At 44.4% G+C, this 20,822-nt stretch overlaps 1 long non-coding RNA gene across 11 annotated transcripts in view; it reads left to right on the top strand.

Annotated features, from left to right (window-relative positions):
* Positions 1–16,695: 16,695 nt before the first annotated feature.
* The window catches only part of LOC138503294 (uncharacterized), a 311,300-nt gene continuing 307,173 nt past the window's right edge, over positions 16,696–20,822 (top strand). For 10 of the 11 annotated variants that reach the window (XR_011279607.1, XR_011279605.1, XR_011279603.1 and 7 more), the window contains exon 1: positions 16,697–16,818. This is a non-coding gene — a long non-coding RNA (uncharacterized lncRNA). Of the gene's footprint in view, positions 16,819–20,822 lie in introns of all 11 variants that reach the window. The other variant, XR_011279604.1, reaches the window with a different exon arrangement.

Here is a 20,822-nt window from a genome sequence, read left to right as displayed (position 1 = left end):
CTGCTGGGGTGGTAACGGAGGCTGCACTGGTGCTGCATGCAGGGCCTGTCTCCCCCTCCTTCTACCCCTGTGTCTCCTCAGTGGGGGGGTGTGGTGTTGTTGCAGGGGTTTGTGTGGTTGTGGCCTTGCCTGTTCGATTGGTGTCATCTTGGTGTGGGAGGGGGGTGGTGTGTGGGTGTGTTCCTTTTCTGCTGTGGCAGACTCCTGGCCTCCATCTGTGTTGCATGTGTCCACCTGTGGCTCTGGGTCCCACTGCTCAGGGTTCTTTACTCCTTCTCTGAGATGCCTGTATGTACTCCATGCTGGTAAGGTACTTTACGGCCTTGAGGAGGCCGTAATTTACATGTGCTCCTTACTTGTGATCAGCTCCGGTTTACGCCATGCCGTTAATTTCGGCATGGTGGGACTCGCGCGCGACCCAAGACCGATAATTACGGCATTGTAGTTTACGGTGCCGTAATTAACGGTCTGAGGGGTCGGAATGGCATGGAGCGGAAAACCATGCCGGTAATTCATTACCGGCATGGTTTGTACCTTACCTCCATGCTCGGAATGACCCCCTAAGTGTCTCTTCAAATGTCACTGTAGTTTTGTGGGTGAAACATAATATACATTGCTTTGGTCAACCCGCACATTATGTTTTGCTTTCCTGACATTTTTCTCTGAGCAGTGATATTTTTTCCCATTTTGGCTTTTTAAAGCTGTTTTTTATTTGCAAACATATGTGCAGGCCGTTTTTGCTTTCAATGTTTAAAAATCTGTTTTCCATGTCACAGGATTCTTTGATTCCTCTGTCTTTTGTAAATTAAACTGCTGCTTGTCCATTGATAATGACAGATAGGCCCCTTTCCACATGGCACTTTAACTTTGCATGCGGCAAAAGCCAGACCGTTTTTGTTGCAGTGTTTAATTGCCTGCAATTAATGTGAAAGGCAAAAGTAAAAGCCAGTTTGTTTTTGTTGCAGTGTTTAAATGCCTGCCATTCACGTGAAAGGGATTTCTGTTTGGGGCCTTCAAATGTACCCCACATGCGCTAGCACAACCTCTCCCTCAGAAACAGATACACAGAGACGCAGATACACAGAGACACTTGCATGAAGGCATAGGGAGGAGAAGTGATTGGCCAATGATCACACAATTTGGTCAAGTGGTCTGGTACTCCCTCACAGTTTCCTGTATTTTATGGTATGTTATGTTTGTGGGGTTAAAAGGCAGCCCCCAGAAAAGAAGAAACTGCATTTTGCCACATTTGGTCTAAAATGCAGAGCAATTGTAAAACACAGTGGGGACTCACAGACAAAAAGGCAGTATTTGATTCCCAACTGCTACATCAAAATGTGGTTTCCAAACCCTTAGCCCTGTGGCTGCGCCAGGTTAACACATGGGTGGGTTTCCGAGGGCCAGAGGGTGGGGAGGACAGGTTCTCCCTCTACGCGATGATCTTCTGATATACCTGAGCAACCCAGCCCGATCCTGCCCAGTAGTCACACAGATGCTGACACGTTTCAGTGAGTTTAGCGGACTGCAAATTAACTGGGGGAAGTCGGTCTTCTTCCCGGTGAAGGGAGGGGAGTGAGCAATCCCACCAGACTGCCCGAACTGGGTAGAACACGAAAACCTCAGTTATCTGGGTATCCAGATCTCAAGAGATCTCTCGAGCTACACACCCTCCAATCTACACCCGATTACTGAGCGCTTCTCCAATGATGTTCGCCATTGGATGCTTCTCCCCCTCACGCTGATAGGTTGGGCCGCACTATTGAAGATGCTGGCGCTGCCTCGGTTTTTGTATATTTTACAAAATGCCCCGGTCTGGATTCCCGACTCAGAATTTCGCCGGATAGACGGTCTCCTTAGAGAATTTATCTGGGGTGGTGGACAACCGCGCATCGCCCTCTGCACACTACAAAGATCTATATGGGAAGGGGGAATAGGGATGCCACACCTCCAATCATATTACTGGGTGAGCCAATGGAAGTAATCAACGACTTGTTTCATGGCAACCAAGAGCTACCACACATCAGAGCTGAAAGGCTGGGACGGCAGAATATGTCACCACTTGCAATACTCCACCAGGCCCTCCCCAAATCCACCCACAGACGATGACAATGCATACCGCTATAATCTGGAAGGCAGCACACAAACATATTGGATGGGGGGACAGAGTAACTCAGATGCAGCCCCTCTGGAACAACAGAAATCTCACCGAGATGGGGAAACTCGCGGTGTGGTGAGATGGGTGGATGCCCATATTACGAAGGTGGGGGATATTCTCAGTGAAGGTAATATTGCCATATTTGAAACAATGCAGCAGAGGTTTGGGCTCCCAGAGACAGAACATTATCACTACAGGCAAACCATTCACACCCTCCAGGGCCACCTTCCGGCATTTACTGACACACCTGAATGTACACCTCTAGAACGCAACCTTTTAGTAGAGTGCATACCCACCAGAGTCACTTCTATCCTATACAACGCCATAACAGTCCTTGCCACTTTGGAACTGTCCAGTCTCAAACTGAAATGGGAAACAGATGTAGGTGCTATTGACCCGGAAGATTGGAGAATAGCCTTAAAGCACCCCTGGGAGATTGCAATAACATCCAGGCTCCTCCTGGTACAACTGAAAATACTCCACAGAGTGTACGACCCAGGGTATTTATTTATTTATTTATTTATTTATTTATTTATTCAGATTTGTAGATCGCACGTCAGCCCGGGGGCATCGTGGCGCTTGTTGCAGACAATATCTTAGTTACATAGGATACAGTAATTACATACAATACAGAATTTACAGTAGTCATGTATACATTAGCAATGCAGTATATTTACATGGATTCCTGAGAGTTTCCCAATTATTTTGCAAGGAATGAGGTTTTCAGTTTCCTGCGAAAAATGGGGAGTGCGTTTTCCACTCTAATGTCTGCAGGGAGAGCGTTCCAGGTCTTGGCTGCAATGTAGGGGAAACTTAGACCTCCGGCTTTGGCTTTTTTGATGCGTGGGATGCAGATTAGGTTGGAGTATTGCGTCCTGGTGGGACGGGAGGAGGAAGGTTTGAGGATGGTTTCTGACAGATAGGACGGGGCGGAGAGAGAGAGACATTTGTGAGTGAGGGTGAGGATTTTGAGAGTGATCCGTTCTTTGACCGGGAGCCATTGGGCTGAGTGCCTGGCCTGGGTGATATGCTCTCTTCTTGGGATACTAAGAGCGGCCCGGAGAGCATTGTTCTGCGTGACTTGTAGTCTGTTTATGTTTTTGGCTGATGTGCCTGCTAGGAGTGCATTGCAGTAGTCCAGTTTGGCTCCAATGATTGCCATCGCTATAGAGAGGCAGTTGGGTTTAGAGAGGTAGGGCTTGATGGCGTTTATGAGTTTGGTGGTGTGTGCGGATGCGGAAGTGATTGCGCTGACTTGTCTAGTCATAGATAGTGAAGAGTCAAGGTATACTCCCAGTGTCTTTACGGCTGTGGATACGGGGATGATGGAGTTGTCAATGGAGAAGTTAGCGTACAGTTTGTCAAGTTTGTCTAGGGTGTTCTGTTGACCTAATATCATGATTTCAGTCTTGTCACCATTGAGGCAGAGGCCATTAACTGCCATCCATGCCTTGATGACGGAGTAGATTGTGTGGAGTGCCTTGGCGTCTTCGTTGTATGATCCTGAAAGGGGTAGAAGTACTTGTGTGTCGTCCGCGTAGTTCGTGTATGTGATGCCGTATGAGTCAAGTTTGTCAAAGAGGGGCTTGGTGAACAAGTTATAGAGTGTGGGTGCAGTGCAAGATCCTTGAGGGACCCCGCAGTGGATTGTCGTGGGAGTGGCGTTGGCGATGTCCGAGAAGACTTTCATGGCTCTTCCCTCTAGGAAGGAAGTGATCCAGAGGGCTGCTTCTTTGGAGAAGTTGGCTGAGTGTGTGAGGTGTGAAGTGAGAGTCTTGTGATCAACCAGATCAAAAGCGGCTGAGAGATCTAAAAGGAGCAGAAGAGCAGGCTTGCCTTTGTCCATGATTTTGGTGATCTGATTCTTCAGATCTACCAGGGCTGTTTCTGTGCCATGTCCTTTCCGGAAGCCTGATTGCCTAGTCCCGAGGATGGAGTGGGTTTCCAGAAAGTGTTGGATTTGGCAGTGTGCAGCTTTGTCCAGTAATTTCAGCAGAAATGGCACCGTGGTTATTGATCTGTAGTTGTTTGGTTGTAAGGGGTCGAGAGTAGGTTTTTTTAAGAGAGGCCGGACCCAGGCCTCTTTGAGGTTAGCTGGGATGATGCCTGTTTTAAAGAACGCGTTGATGAATGCCGTGAAGAGCGGCGCAAAGCAGTCTGCGCAGTCTTTGACGAGTTTTGGTGGGCAAATATCGCCTTTACAGGGGGAGGGTTTGAGATTTTTTAGTAGGTTAATAACTTCTGATTCAGTGACGTCTCTGAAGGAGAAGTCAGGTATGGTGGGCTTGGGCGAGGTGGGTGGGGTGCTGGTAGGTTTAGTTCCTGTCTGTTGAGGAAGTGCTTTGCAGTGGTCTTTGATTTTCTTTTGGAGAAGGTCAATTTTGTGTAGCATGGCAGCTTGAATGCTGGTACACCAGGCTTCATCTTTGATTATTTCGTCCGGTGTATTAGGGGGGGAGATGAGCTCATTAGAAATGGCGAAGATCTCTTTGGAGTGTGATTTTGCATTGGAGATACGTGTGTTGAAAGCGTTGGCTTTGGCATCGGTGATAGCTATCTTGTATTGGTGGGAGATTAAATTGAATTTGTTTTTGGTATTGGTGCAGGGGTCAGATTGCCAGTTTTTTAGTGCTGCTCTTTTGTGGGATCGCATTGAGTGCAGTTCTTCAGTAAACCATGAGTTGGTGTGTAGGGATTTCTTCTCTTTTTTCCAATCGAGTGGTGCTATTTCATTGATAGCTTTGGTGATGACATCTTTGTAGATGTCTGCTAGGATATTGGGGTCATTAGCGAATGGGGGAGCTAACTCAGGGGTATTGAGGTATGGGCGCAGGTTCTCCTCTATGAGTTTTTTAGAGCTTCTGACTTGTGCAGCGCTGGCAGGGGTCAGAGTTTTGTGGTTTTTGGTGATAGGAATAGAGAACTCGATGCAGTTGTGGTCAGTCCAGGGCAGTGAGGAGTTAGAGGTGATAGTGGTGAGGCAGTTATGGTCTGCAATCCAGTCAAGAATGCGGCCTTTGATGTGAGTAGGACTTTCTACTTTTTGGGTGAAGCCCAGGTCATTGAGTTCCTTGGTGAGAGTGGCTGCAGATTTGTCCTTAGAATCGTTGAATCTGAGATTGAGGTCTCCTAGTAGAAGGGTTTTGGTGGAGCTTTTGATATTATTGCTGAGGATGTGAATGATGTTTTCCTGGGAGTCTGTGGTGATGCCTGGAGGGCGGTATAGTAGGTGAATGTTGATGGTGCTGTTGGGTGACAGTGTGAGTTTGGCCGATAGGAGGTCAGAGTTGTTCGTCGAGGCGCGACTGACAGGTCGGAGCTGGAGGTTCTCCTTGTAGATGAGGGCTACTCCGCCTCCTATTCGATCTGGCCTGTCTTGTCTGAGTATGGTGAAGCCAGGTGGTAGTACAAGTGCAACGGCGGGGCCTGATGCTTCATGTAACCATGTTTCAGTGATGGCTAATAGGTCAATGTTATTGTTGGTTATGAGGTCATGAATATCAGGTGCATGAGCTGGGAGAGATCTGACATTGAGGAGGGCACACTTGATGTGAGGTGTGAGTGGTTTGTTTGTGGAAGTGCGAGTGGTGGTCGTATCTGATATGTTATGTGAGGTGGTATTGTGGGGTGTGGCGAGGTTAGTGGGTGGTGGACTCTGGGAGAGTGGGTATCCCGTGCGGGGGCAGCGTTTGGAAGTGGTGCGAGAACTCAGTCTATAGTTTCTGTATTCTGTGGGAAGGGGTAGTGTGCTAAGTTCTGTGGTCTGTGTGCGAGCTCTAAGTCTTTCTAGTCTATGCATAATTACGACACAATGTGTGCGATGTGGCATGGTTAGTGTGGTATCCAGGCTAGCGAGATGCTTGTGGTAGGGGAGTGGGCTTAGTGGTGTGGGTATGAGGGGATGGATGGGAGTATAGAGTTTGAGAGCAGTGAGTGTTGCGAGGAGAGTGAGCAGCGTGGTGGTGGCCGTGTTGAGCTTGCAGGACGCTATGGGCATGATTGTACGCTGGGCGGGGCTGTGTGAGGAGGAGGACACAGTCAGATAGGGTGGTCCTAGCCTGAGGTAGGCAGGAGTGGATAGGTTCAGAGTGGGCTGAAAAGCATCCTAGGTACTAGGAGGTATCAGTGTGGCTAGGCACAGCAAGAGGCACCGGCCGGATCGCAGATGAGCGACGATAAGGCACAACACAATTCAGATGTGGTCTGAAGGTGACCATAAGGCACGACACAATTCAGATGTGGTCTGAAGGTGACCATAAGGCACAACACAATTCAAATGTGGTCTGAAAGTGACCATAGGGCACAACACAATTGAAATGTGGTCTGAAGGCGACCATAGGGCACAACACAATTTGAGTGTGGTCTGTGAGTGACCATAAGGCACAACACAATTCAAATGTGGTCTGAGGGCGACCATAAGGCACAACACAATTCAGATGTGGTCTGAAGGCGACCATAGGGCACAACACAATTTGAGTGTGGTCTGTGAGCGACCATGAGGCACAACACAATTCAGATGTGGTCTGAAGGTGACCATAAGGCACAACACAATTCAGATGTGGTCTGAAGGTGACCATAAGGCACAACACAATTCAAATGTGGTCTGAAAGCGACCATAGGGCACAACACAATTGAAATGTGGTCTGAAGGCGACCATAGGGCACAACACAATTTGAGTGTGGTCTGTGAGGGACCATAAGACACAACACAATTCAAATGTGGTTTGAGGGCGACCATAAGGCACAACACAATTCAGATGTGCGGGCGGCTCCAGCTTCCCTTCAGTTGCCCCTACCCTTTGGAATGCGCTCCCTCCGCACCTCAGAGCCATTGAATCCCACACTGTATTCCGCAAAGCCATCAAGACTAACCTCTTTGTTTGAGTTCTCAAAACCTACCTGCAACGCACTGTAACATGTAACTACCGAAATGTTTTCAAGTATTTTTCTAGGGCGGCTTCACTGTAACCCTCAAGTAAGCATTCTTAACCTCTGCTCCAGCGCCTCGATGTCTGCGGGCTGTTTGTGCGCTTTACAAATTCAAATAAATAAAATAAATAAATAAATAAAGATGTGGTCTGAAGGCGACCATAGGGCACAACACAATTTTAGTGTGGTCTGAAAGCGACCATAGGGCACAACACAATTCAAATGTGGTCTGGGAGCGACTATAAGGCACAACACTGTTCAATGTGGTCTAAAGGCGACCTTAGGGGACAACACAATTGAAATGTGGTCTGAAGGCGACCATAGGGCACAGCACAATTTGAGTGTGGTCTGCGAGGGACCATAAGACACAACACAATTTGAAATGTGGTCTGAGGGCGACCATAAGGCACAACACAATTCAGATGTGATCTGAAGGCGACCATAGGGCACAACACAATTTTAGTGTGGTCTGAAAGCGACCATAGGGCACAACACAATTCAAATGTGGTCTGGGAGCGACTATAAGGCACAACACTGTTCAATGTGGTCTAAAGGCGACCTTAGGGGACAACACAATTCAAATGTGGTCTGAAAGCGACCATAGGGCACAACACCATTTAAGACAAGCGTGAGTGACAGACATTACGAGTGAATTGACCAGGCAAGTGTCCGGGCGCCAAGATCAGTAACGCTGTTCATGACAAATAAGTACGAGTGTCAGTAGCCAGGGTGGCATTCGCAGAAGTCGAGTATAATGGCGACGCCTAACCGCTGCGACCCGGGGCGAACAGGGGAGGAACAGGGCCTTTTCCCTCAGGCCTTCTCCCGAAATGCCGGCTCCCGCCTATCGGTGCCGGGGATTGGCCAAAAAGAAAGGGTAGCGCTGCATCGGTGGAACCGAGCTCCCCACCCAAATTGCCGAGTGGTGGAAGGCACTTTCGTACACATCCTATGGGAATGCCCCCGACTCCGAAACGTCTGGTGACAGTGTTGCAACAGACTGACTGACACCCTGGGAGAGTAGTGCCAATGGAACCTAAACAATTATTATTGGGTATTCCCGATGAAAACACTACCAACCGATGGGAAACAATATTCTTATCCACTGCAATTGGACTGATAAAACGCAATATAGCTCAGCGATGGGGCTCACACAAGAGTCCAGTGCTGGCCCAATGGGTCACGGATGTAGGCGTATGTGCGACAGTAGAGCACCGAATATATACCTCACAGGGTTGTCCAGCAACGGCTACAAACATTTTGGGCAAATGGGAGGGAGGAGGAGGCTAGGGGAGTTTTGTGATGTCACAATATGGTTATGCACGATGCAATGTGACTTGGTCTAACTTATGGACACTTGTGATCTATGGCTGACGAGGTCCGCACAACTGCAAAAGGAAGGGAAGTGAATGTTTGAATTGTTTGGTTTTATGTCTATAAAACAATACAAAATATTGTATTTTAAAAATAAAATGTGGTTTCCAGAGAAATAAAATTGAATGGACATACAATTTCAGAAACACTGTCTTGGAAATGTGAAAGCACAATTTTGAATGACAGACTGAAAGGCCAGCAATTCATTTTCGAATTGCAAAACAGGGAAAGCTGTTTTCTTTGATAAAACAGACAGCAGCATGGAAAAATAAAGACATTTGATCTGGGATTGAAATTAACTGTTTACTAGTGAAACTCCAGTGCCTATGCCAGTTTAATATAAAGTATAATTTAAAGATGAACATTATGGCATGAAACAGCAGAAATATGCATATGTTTGAAGTCAAGTATTACAAGGATTAATTTGTAACGGAAATCTACATGTAAAATCATCAGTTTCTGTTCAAAACACTCATACAGTGACCTGCCCCATCAGAGGTCAAGTGCAAGCACTGCCTTCCCCCGTTATCTGAAAATATCTTTGACGTTTCTGCAGAGCCAACTTGTGCTGGACTAAGGCTTTTATGAGGTCAACAGCTGACCCCTGTTAAAAAACAGAGCATTCATTTAATGGGTTGGTTGTGGTGTAGCTCAAGACCTAAGTGACAACTGATGGGTTACAGAACATGGCTCAGAAGCATGGAAAATGGGGGATTCTCATCTGATTTTCAATACAAGCAAAAGGATCACCCATTAGCCCAGCCTTGACTATGCAAGAATGCTGATGGACTTTATTGCAGGCTTGAGTGAACATGGCAAGAGGCCAGACCTGCATACGGGTCATGGGAAGAGAGAGGTGCTGTTTGATTGTTATAATCATATGCATGTAATTACTGTGCCATAGATTTCATTTGAGAATCATATTTTGACAATTTTCTTGAGGTCCGTATGTCGCAGAAAAATAACCCAAATATCATTGAAAAGCTTATGAATCGCTCAATCTGATGACACTACCCCCCTTCGACCTGAGGTGATAGCTTAATAGATTAGATATCTGTATAGATAATTCCATGTTGAGAGCTGTTATACATTTTTAATCAAGCAGGAAAAACCCATAGTTGGACCTGCAACATCGCGCCGTCACAGGACATAGTACAATAAGCCTGCCATGATGAGAGGAACCCAGATATATCGATATTGTTATGATTAACATTTCCTTTATTTGATTTTAATTCATTTTATTGAATTTATAGAGCGCCTTTCGCCAAAGGCGCTGAACAATAAAAAATATCAAAAGCAGTACAATTCATCATGATAAAATATCAATATAGGTTCAGGTATAATCAGAAGAGAGAGAAGCTAGGGAGGTTAAGAGACAAGAGAAGATAAGAGATAGGTTTGGAGGTTTGATAGAAAGATACAAAGAGGCAGAGTGAGGTGGAAGGGGAAGGGAGTTCCAGTGTTTGGAGGCCAGGAGAGTAAAAGAATGAAAACGAGAACAAGCACACGGCGGTTTAGGAAAAGTTAGAAGAAATAAGTTCTGTGATCTTAGTGGGCACGAATGGACATAGAATGAGAGTAAAGCAGAAAAACAGAGTGGGCCAGACCATGAGTAAATTTGAAAACAATTCAGAGAAAGTGGTAAAGAAGACGGGATTCGAAAGGGAGGAATGAGATCGAGAGTAGGGAGGGTGTAATGGAAGACTAAGGGGGTAAAGAGAAAAGGAGATGAATGGAGGAATTATAAACGGAACAAAGAGGAAGAAGGTGGAAAGCAGGAAGACCAAGCAACAAAGATGAACAATAGACAATATGGGAAAAGACAAGAGAGAAAAGCAGAAGTTTCGTAGCATGAAAAGAAAGGTAAGGGCGAGCACCATGGATGTAAAACGATGCAAAGCGACAGGAGTGAGCAATAGAGGAGAAATTAAGAGAAAAAGAAAGAGAATGATCAAAGACAGTGCCCAAGTTGTGCGCAGATGGCGATGAAAAAGAAGAGAAGATGGGGGAAAGGAGAGAGTGGGGACGGACAGGAGTAAGATGGATAGTAGAGGCCAGAAAGAATAGGACCTCAGTTTTAGAGGGATTAAGATGTAGAAAAGCAGAGGACATCCAGTTTTGAATGGTAAAGAGACAGTTTTAAACAGTAGAGTGGAGAGCAGAATGAAAGGAAGAAAAGGAGAAAAAGTTATGGGTATCATCAGCATACAGCTGAAAAGAAAGATGAAAGGAGGAGATAAGGGAAGAGAGAGATGCAGTGTAAAGAGAGAAAAGAAGAGTCCCGAGTACCAAGCCTTGAGGAACACCATATAGAAGAGGGAGTGAGGGAGAACACTGACCAGCCAAGGTTACGGAATAGGACTGTAGAGAAAGGTAGGAACAGAACCAGTCGAAAGCAGACCCTGAGATACCCAAGGTGGAAAGGGAAGAAATAAGAAGAGAGTGATCTGCGATGTCAAATGCTGCAGACAGGTCAAGAAGAATAAGAATAGAGGAAACTTTTGAGTGAAGGGCTGTGAGGAGAAAATCTGAGACATGTAGAAGAGCGGTCTCTGTAGAAAACGCCTCCCCCGCCGCTTTTTTCTCGAATAGACTGTCATATCAGACATACATTGTCATTTCTGTATCATCAATAAAGAATGAAACATACTACTTGATGAAATGTTTGCATATGATTTTGTTGCCAACAAAACAGTAACATGTCAATTAACAGTGCATGGTGTTCACCCCGTCAGATGTCAATGAGTGAAAAACAATAAAGCTTCATTCAACTGCATCCACGCGCAATAGTTCTGAATGTGCATGCACATAGTTTTTCCCACTACCAGAGAACGGAGGGAGCTACAGCTCGCCATTCCTGAATAGAAGAAAGCTGTTTCTCTAGCGAATCGTGCACTATCTAGCAAGCCATCGCAGCGCCAGCCCCATAGACGAGGTAAGCTGTCCTGTGAGATCTCCTGACGGACCTCTCCCCTGACCTTTGTATCGGTCCTCCATGTGGCCACACGCGGCTGACCCCGACACCAATGCATGCGCCACATCAAGCACCTCCGATGCGGTGTATTCCATTAATTCACCTCTTTGTTTTTGTTTATCTGGTAGAGGCTAACCGTTCCCATAGTGTCATGTAACATCACTCAGGCACGTATCTTTCTCTTTTGTAATATCATGTGTAAAGCTAAAAGATTAATACCCATTTCTCCAGCACATATGGCCAATTAACGTCGCACTTCCTTCAGCCTCACACTATATGCCACATGTGTGATGCAATTTTTTGGCTTTCCCCACTGTTGCCCCTCTAAGATACTGTCACCATTACCACAACTTCTATCATATATGTTAGGCACAATCGTGTACAGTCAATTAACGTGTCACTTCTGTATGCCTCACACTATATGGCAACAACCACAGGAGTGATGCCAATTTCGGTATCACCCCTGGTTGCCTCTAAGATACAGTCACCACTACTACTGACAATGAAACTAACATAACAGTAGTGTACATCACTAAAGGATATATATTTATTTCAATTGTTTCCTTATTTCTAGGCGATCCTGCCTAACATTCAACATCTATTGACTGATTCAATCACGACAGATTCAATTTAGCCTTTGTCTGCCTGGTCCAAAAGCAAGTCCCAGGCATGTGCTCCACACATTAATCACTTTTACTGCTGAAAGATGCAGCCATGTCAGACAGTAAGGTAACTTTTGTTACCCTCCTTCCTAGATCCACTATTCAATAGGATCCAACTAACCTCGCCAGAACCACAAGCGGCTGACGTCCATTCATTTAAGTTCATAAAACGACAGTATCAAGGTAGGTTTTCGACCTGCAGCCCCCCCTTTGATACATTTGTGATATCCTCCTGTTCACTCACCCCTGACACACATCATGTCATCTTTTTGTATAGGTACTTTACACTACCTGCTCTCCCATCATCCTCGTCCTGATGACAGTTCAGTCCCTTCAGCCACCTTGCTACAACACAGCAACTCCTGAGGGTCAATAGTATCCCGAAGCAGAAACACTGATTACCTAATGTGTCGACAACAATGGCGTACTATTGTCATTAAGTAGTACATGAATTTGCACAAATGTTTATGCTACTAACCTTCACTACTATGTACAGCTAAAACGTATTTCTGTATTTTTTCTCTAGTCCTTTGGGCTCATGTGTCTTTTAAGGCCTTATGTGATGTTATAGGCCTGTACTTTTTAGATGTTGGTCAGTATATGAATTAAAGTAAAAGTTTTTTTTAACTCTATTTCTCTCGCTTTGTGACGTTCTGGCTAGTATTTGTTAAACCTAGCTTGCTGCAACTCGTACCTACCCCGAATACGCCTTTGAACAGAGGTAGCTTCTGACTCCCTCTCTTCCCTATATATAACGCACCCTCTCGAGTCAGGCCCCCCTTCAACAAAAAAGAGGGTCCTCCTTGCCCCCATATCTCTTGCTTATAGGACAACACTATGGTTGTTGGGAACCATCAATTTTTCCAAATTAGTGGAGAATGTTAACATCGTCAGTTTTTCTGACGACCTTTACAAAAAATTATTAGATACGCCATCTCTGTTGGGTAATAAAACACCAACATTAACGCCGACCCAAAATCCAGCTTCAAATGACATCGACATTCTGTTTGCAAAGAAGAAGAAACTTGTGAGAACCGAATCACACAGACTTTTGATGCAAGAATATCTAAAAGCCGGTGTAATCCCGGAAGGCCTACAGGTCAAAAACATTCCATGTGTCTTCTTAGAAAACCCCAGATTCATGACAAAATTTAGCAGAGTAGGTAACAAGGTCTCTCGCGACTGGGTGATCCTCGTCATCGAGATGGCAGAGGAAGAAACCAAAACCCAAAAAGAAGAACTTCAAGTTCTGGAAGACAAAATCAAGAATGAAAATATATTTCCAGACATTAAGACACATTTGGAAAAAAAATCGAGGAAGAGATAACAAAGTTTCATAAGTTTACCATAGACAAAAAACTGTGGAAACTCCAGGATGATGTGAAAAATTATAAAGAAGAGAAAACATATCCCTTTCTGGTCCCGGGCTTCTACAACCAAGCCAATCAAAACACACAACAAAACAAACAGAATCCACGTCGTTCTCCAAAAAAGTTTGTTACTTTTTCCAACAGCTCAGACAGCAGTGATTCTGACTCCACACGGTCTACTTTGAATTCAGCTCCCCAGCAACAATTCTTCCAAGGGCGAGGCCAACGAGGCAGACCAAAACAACAACGGCAACACCCGATGAGAATCCGCCAATGGATGCCACCAGTGAAACCAACTTGGTAATACCAATTTTCAACATGAACGACCACAACCTATCAACCGACAAAATCAACATCTTGAGTAAAGGTCTTGGTTTCATCCTTATGACACCAGCGGATAGATTTAACACGGAAGTTGGACTTCGAAACAAATTTCGCACTATTAGGCTGAAATATTTCTTCAGGGACAGTCTGGAAAAAGACCCCCCTAAATCTTCGGGCCTAAAACCAGCTTCCACTTTTACACCTCTGTCACACAGGGTCTGCCCAGAAATTCTAACATATGAAAATCATATTCTCATGGAAACCAATCTGCTCTTTGACAAACATATCAGATATCCTGATAATCTGAGCAAAAATAAACACATCGCTCTAGAGTCCTTAGAAAGTAATCATGCTTTTCTCATAAAACCAGCTGATAAAGGCAGAGGCATTGTGTTATGGAGCAATACCCTCTATGACGCAGTGGTTCAAAGACAACTTTCTGACACCAAGTTTTACAGGCAGATCCAAACCAATCCAATGACTAGATTACTTTTGGAGATAGAAAGCTTAATGTGCCACGCATGGCAGGAATGGTGGATCGATGAGGACGAGAAACATTTCCTTATCAACCGTACCCCAGTTTTGCCAGCCTTCTATCTTTTACCAAAAATCCACAAAAACACTCAAATTCCACCTGATAGGCCAATAGTGGCAGGAATTGGATCTGTCCTTGAACCCCTGTCTATTTACATCGATCACTTTCTCCGACCATTCATCAGCCAGATGCGCTCCTATGTTCAAGATGCTACATCCACCATCAAGAAATTAAATACAATCACTATCGATCAGAATGATTTTCTAGTCACTCTTGATGTAGAATCACTTTACACAAGCATCCCAGAGCGCAAATGCATTGAAGTTCTCTTGTCATACCTCGAGAAAAGAACCATCCTGGAACCACCGACAGCTTTTATGCTCAAATGCATCCGAATCACCCTCACAGAAAACTAAACTACTTAATCTTTGAAAAAACCTTTTTTCAACAGTGCCACGGTACTAGCATGGGGGCCACCTTTGCTCCTGATATAGCCAACCTTTTTATGGATTCTTTTGAAACAAATTCCATCTACGAGAACGCCAACCCCTTCAAGATCCAAATTGGCTGTTGGCTTCGCTATATCGATGACGTCCTAATGATATGCAAAGGCAATGAAGCACAACTCTTTGAATTTCTCACCTGGCTGAACACCCAAGATGTATGCATCAAATTCACCATGCAACATGACAAGTCATCGATACCGTTCCTTGACTTAAAAATCTACAAAACAACCGACAACACCTTAGCCACAACGCTGTACAGGAAACCTACTTCCAAGAACACACTACTAGAATTTCACAGTTTTCATCCAGCAGGTTTAAAAGAGATCCTACCCGTTGGCCAATTTCTCCGCCTAAGACTGAACTGTACCACACGAAAAGACTACAACAGTACCAGTCAAGATCTATCGTCCAGGCTAAAGGCAAGAGGCTACCCCAGACATGTTTTCCATAGAGCACGCAAAAGGGCAAAAAACATGAGCAGAGAATCCTGTCTTACTCTGACACAACGTGAGATTTGCAAAGAGAAGATCACCTGTGTAACCACTTACACTCCATTAAGTAAGTCAATCAAGAAAACTATTCTTAGACTAGACACTGGGATACTCTACAAACACAATCCTTCAAACTCCCAAAACCTCGATTTGCGTTTAAACGTAGCAGGAACCTGAAAGATCTTCTGATAAATACTTACATTGAACTAAGTCCACCACAAAATCTGCAATCAACACTGTGGAATCTACCGCCAGTCACAGGCCATCATAGATGTGGAGCTTGTTCTGTATGCTGCCTCACCAAAAACCTGAAAACCATTGATCTAAATGGCAAAACATGGACGTTCAACACCTTTACAAATTGCAGAAGCAAATGGGCAGTCTATGCAATCCAGTGCCCATGCAAGCTACTATATGTAGGCAAAAGCAAACTAGAAATAAGGCAGCGGATTTGCGAACATAGGCCTTGTATCAAAAATCCAATACCAGACAAACCCATGGTGGCACATTTCCAAGAAAAAAACCACAGTCACAATGACATTTTTTGGTTTGTTCTTCAAACTGCCAAAAATCCATTCAGAGGAGGAAACAGATACTTAACTCTTCGTAATCTAGAACAGCAGTGGATTTTCCATATAAATTCAGTGAAACATGGCTTGAACGTTTCTATCGAGTGGAATCTTTTCTTTAAATAAACCTCATAACTACTGGAGTTTATAGACCATCTTACCCAGCAATCCCATGTTATTGAATCAAACTGACGCCCCAATCACTTAACATTTTTTCACCTCCCTGAAACATGTGTTAACTAATTGAACAACATTATAACCAACGACGAAAAAAACGCCTCCCCCGCCCCTTTTTTCTCGAATAGACTGACATAACAGACATACATTGTCATTTCTGTATCATCAATAAAGAATGAAACATACTACTTGATGAAATGTTTGCATATAATTTTGTTGCCAACAAAACAGAAACATGTCAATTAACAGTGCATGGTGTTCTACTATATTGACACCTGCCTCCAGTCTGTTCCATTTTGTTCTATTTTTTAAATAGACAACACCACCAAGCACTGTAAAAATGTCATAAAATCAATGGGTGTATGACGTTTTTTATATATTTTTATTCTGTGAATTACTAAATCTTGCATATGGTTTCAAACTGTACAAAATTGGTTCTGTGTTGGTAAGAGATCACCGTTTTGTAAATGTTATGATTATGTTTTCGTGATGTAAAAAGAGCTCCTCACATGTAAAAACATCAAACACTCGAACACTACATTTGGCCCGTTAGCTGTCAGTGAGTGAAGAACAATAAAGCTTCATTCAACTGCATCCACGCGCAATAGTTCTGAATGTGCATGCGCATAGTTTTTCCCACTACCAGAGAACGGAGGGAGCTACAGCTCGCCATTCCTGAATAGAAGAAAGCTGTTTCTCTAGCGAATCGTGCACTATCTAGCAAGCCATCGCAGCGCCAGCCCCATAGACGAGGTAAGCTGTCCTGTGAGATCTCCTGACGGACCTCTCCCCTGACCTTTGTATCGGTCCTGCATGTGGCCACACGCGGCTGACCCCGACACCAATGCATGCGCCACATCAAGCACCTCCGATGCGGTGTATTCCATTCATTCACCTCTTTGTTTTTGTTTATCTGGTAGAGGCTAACCGTTCCCATAGTGTCATGTAACATCACTCAGGCACGTATCTTTCTCTTTTGTAATATCATGTGTAAAGCTAAAAGATTAATACCCATTTCTCCAGCACATATGGCCAATTAACGTCGCACTTCCTTCAGCCTCACACTATATGCCACATGTGTGATGCAATTTTTTGGCTTTCCCCACTGTTGCCCCTCTAAGATACTGTCACCATTACCACAACTTCTATCATATATGTTAGGCACAATCGTGTACAGTCAATTAACGTGTCACTTCTGTATGCCTCACACTATATGGCAACAACCACAGGAGTGATGCCAATTTCGGTATCACCCCTGGTTGCCTCTAAGATACAGTCACCACTACTACTGACAATGAAACTAACATAACAGTAGTGTACATCACTAAAGGATATATATTTATTTCAATTGTTTCCTTATTTCTAGGCGATCCTGCCTAACATTCAACATCTATTGACTGATTCAATCACGACAGATTCAATTTAGCCTTTGTCTGCCTGGTCCAAAAGCAAGTCCCAGGCATGTGCTCCACACATTAATCACTTTTACTGCTGAAAGATGCAGCCATGTCAGACAGTAAGGTAACTTTTGTTACCCTCCTTCCTAGATCCACTATTCAATAGGATCCAACTAACCTCGCCAGAACCACAAGCGGGTGACGTCCATTCATTTAAGTTCATAAAACGACAGTATCAAGGTAGGTTTTCGACCTGCAGCCCCCCCCCTTTGATACATTTGTGATATCCTCCTGATCACTCACCCCTGACACACATCATGTCATCTTTTTGTATAGGTACTTTACACTACCTGCTCTCCTACCATCCTCGTCCTGATGACAGTTCGGTCCCGTCAGCCACCTTGTTACAACACAGCAACTCCTGAGGGTCAATAGTATTCCGAAGCAGAAACACTGATTACCTAATGTGTCGACAACAATGGCGTACTATTATCATTAAGTAGTACAGGAATTTGCACAAATGTCTATGCAACTAACCTTCATTACTATGTACAGCTGAACGTATTTCTGTATTTTTTCTCTAGCCCCTTGGCTCATGTGTCTTTTAAGGCCTTATGTGATATTATAGGCCTGTACTTTTTAGATGTTTGTCAGTATATGAATTAAAGTAAACGTTTTTTTAACTCTATTTCTCTCGCTTTGTGACCTTCTGGCTAGTATTTGTTAAACCTAGCTTGCTGCAACTCGTACCTACCCCAAATACGCCTTTGAACAGGGGTAGCTTCTGACTCCCTCTCTTCCCTATATGTAACGCACCTTCTCGAGTCAGGCCCCCCTTCAACAAAAAAAGAGGGCCCTCCCTTACCCCCCATATCTCTCTCTTGAAGAGTGAGAAGGGCAAAAACCAGACTGAAGAGGAGGGAGGAGAGCATGCAAATTCAGGTAACGGGTTACCTGGGTATAGGCAGCCCGTTCAAGAAGTTTGGAAAGGAAAGGCAGAAGAGAAATTAGCAGGAACAGATGAGTCAAGAGGGGGTTTTCTCAGAATAGGAAGAATAAGTGCATACTTAAAGGTAGCAGCAAAGCAAGAATGTACAAGAGGAGTTAATAAGAGAGGTGAGATAAGGAAGATGATAAGGATGTACTCGAGGGATAAGAGAAGAGGGGAGAGGATCAGATGGAGAGGCAGTAGGGTTAGCACGAGCTAAGAGAGCAGAAGTGTCACAGTCAGCAAGGGGAGAGAAAGATGAGAACGAATGTAGCGATAGAACATGAGAGGGAGGAGGGGAAGGAGTAGCAGAAGGAGTGAAAGCTAAGTGGAGATTTGCTACTTTAGATGTAAAATAGTTTGCAAAATCAGAAGAACAGAGAGGCGAGAAAGCAGAAGTATTAGGTGCATTAAAGGGAAAGAATATTGTGAAGAAGCTGATAGAGGTGTTGAGGGTGGTGAGATAGAGAGAGTATAAGCTCTGAGAAATAGGATTTTTTTAGCAGTAAGTAAAGCCAAAAGAAGAGTGCAAAGTAGAGAGCGTAGCAAGATGAAGAGGGGAGGGAGAATTGTTCCATTGCTGTTCAGCTTTACAGAGACTGTAGCGAAAAGAGATAAGATTGGGAGAGAGCCAGGGCTGTCGGGATTTGAGTCAGAGAAAAAGGATGCAAAGGAAAATCAAGGACAGATAGCACAGACGAATGTAGAGTGCTAGCAGCTGAATCAGGAGGAAAAGAGGTGGAAAGCAAAATTGATGGAAGAGAAGAGTGCAGAGAGGAGAGAAAGGGTGGAGGATCAAAAGAAGAAAGATTAGAACAAGTACAAGTAGTCGAGGAAGAAACAGGAAGAGTAGGAGGGGAAACAGAAAGAGAGAAGTAAGTGATCAGATGCATAAAAGGGGCTAGAGGAGACAGGAAACGGAGGAGGAGGTGAGGAGAAAATTAAGTCTAGACAAGAACCAGACTGATGAGAAGGGGGAGAAGAAAGGAAACACAGGGGGTAAGAGTCAGTGAGTAAAAGCAGGAAGGGAAATGATGAGTTAGTGGCAGGGAGATTTAAATCCTGAAGAAGAAAGAAATAGAGAGAAGACGGTAGAAGGTGGGATAACAGATGATCAAGATGTTCAAGAAATTCAACAAGTGGACCAGGGGGATGATAGACAACAAGAAGAGAGACAGGGAAAGGATTTGAAAAGGAAGAAAAGTGATATTCAAAAGGCAGGAATCTTGCAAGATTTGTACGGGCCCTACAAAAGTGCAGGAGGAATTAGAAAGAATTTCCGTGCCCCCATGCCTACGTGGGCGGGGAGTGTGGGAGAATGAAGTGGAGGCAGTATAAAGGGAGACTGGAGTAGAGGAATTGTCAGGAATGATTCAAGTTTCCGTAAAACAGAGAGTGTGAAAATGAGAGCGAAGAAATAAATCAAGATTGTGCGAACATTAAGAAGACCAAAGTGAAATTGGGGGAGAGTGTCAGAAGAAATGTAAGGACAGGAAAGATTAGAATCATTGCGTAAGCGAGCAAAGGATGGCAGGGGAAAAGTATGATGGGTTGTCCTTTATGGGATAGGACAGGGCATGAAGACAGAAAGGAAAATAGTGAATAGATAATTAAGTGAGTAAATGGCTAGTCAGCATATTATCTGCCATGAGCAGGAGTGAATAACAAAATTCAGAGCCTTTTTTAGGAGGTTACCCTTTGAGTGGGGCACATAGGGCTAAAGATGTCCAACAAGGCACTTCCTGATATAGCAGTAACGTGGAATCATGTGACTGTGCCAGTCACCAATCATGGGAAGTGGGACAAGGTTGGAAAGCCTGCTGTGGTGGCGGTGTATTGGCCATGGTGGAAGATAGTTTTCAGGTCCCAGGCAGAGACACAAGCATCAGCAACAGATGATAATAGATGCCCAGCACATATACCAGCTATGACCTGCGAGTAACAGGGGAAATCTCACTGTTCCTAGGGCAGTTCCTGATGTGGCCCGACACCAGTCTAGAGAAATGGAAAAAAGCTAAAAAGCCTGCGGGGATGGTAATGTGGAGGCAGTGGGGGTTGGTAACTCCAAAGCCCCAGGCAGGGGCCCATGCATCTGAGGATAACAGGCAGAGAGCGCATTCACACTGTGGTCTATGAACTGCAGGTTCACTACCAGATGTAATGGTTGCGTGCCCATACCAGGCGCGAGGGGAGATCAAAGCTTATAACAGTAGTGGTTTAGATGGCATAGAAGATGACAGTTCCAGAAATTCTTAACTATAAAGTAAAAATATTTGTCATGTTAGAGTTTTTAGTGCAAAATTGAAATGTGTTAAAATGTGATTTCAGGGGGGTCCTTAACCCACCCAGAATTTGGGCTTGGCAACTAATCC

This window comes from Ambystoma mexicanum, chromosome 11 (genome assembly GCF_040938575.1).
Source record: "Ambystoma mexicanum isolate Mex_15411 chromosome 11, UKY_AmexF1_1, whole genome shotgun sequence".
NCBI classification, from domain to species: Eukaryota; Metazoa; Chordata; class Amphibia; order Caudata; family Ambystomatidae; genus Ambystoma; species Ambystoma mexicanum.
This window is presented reverse-complemented; position numbering and strand designations above follow the sequence as displayed.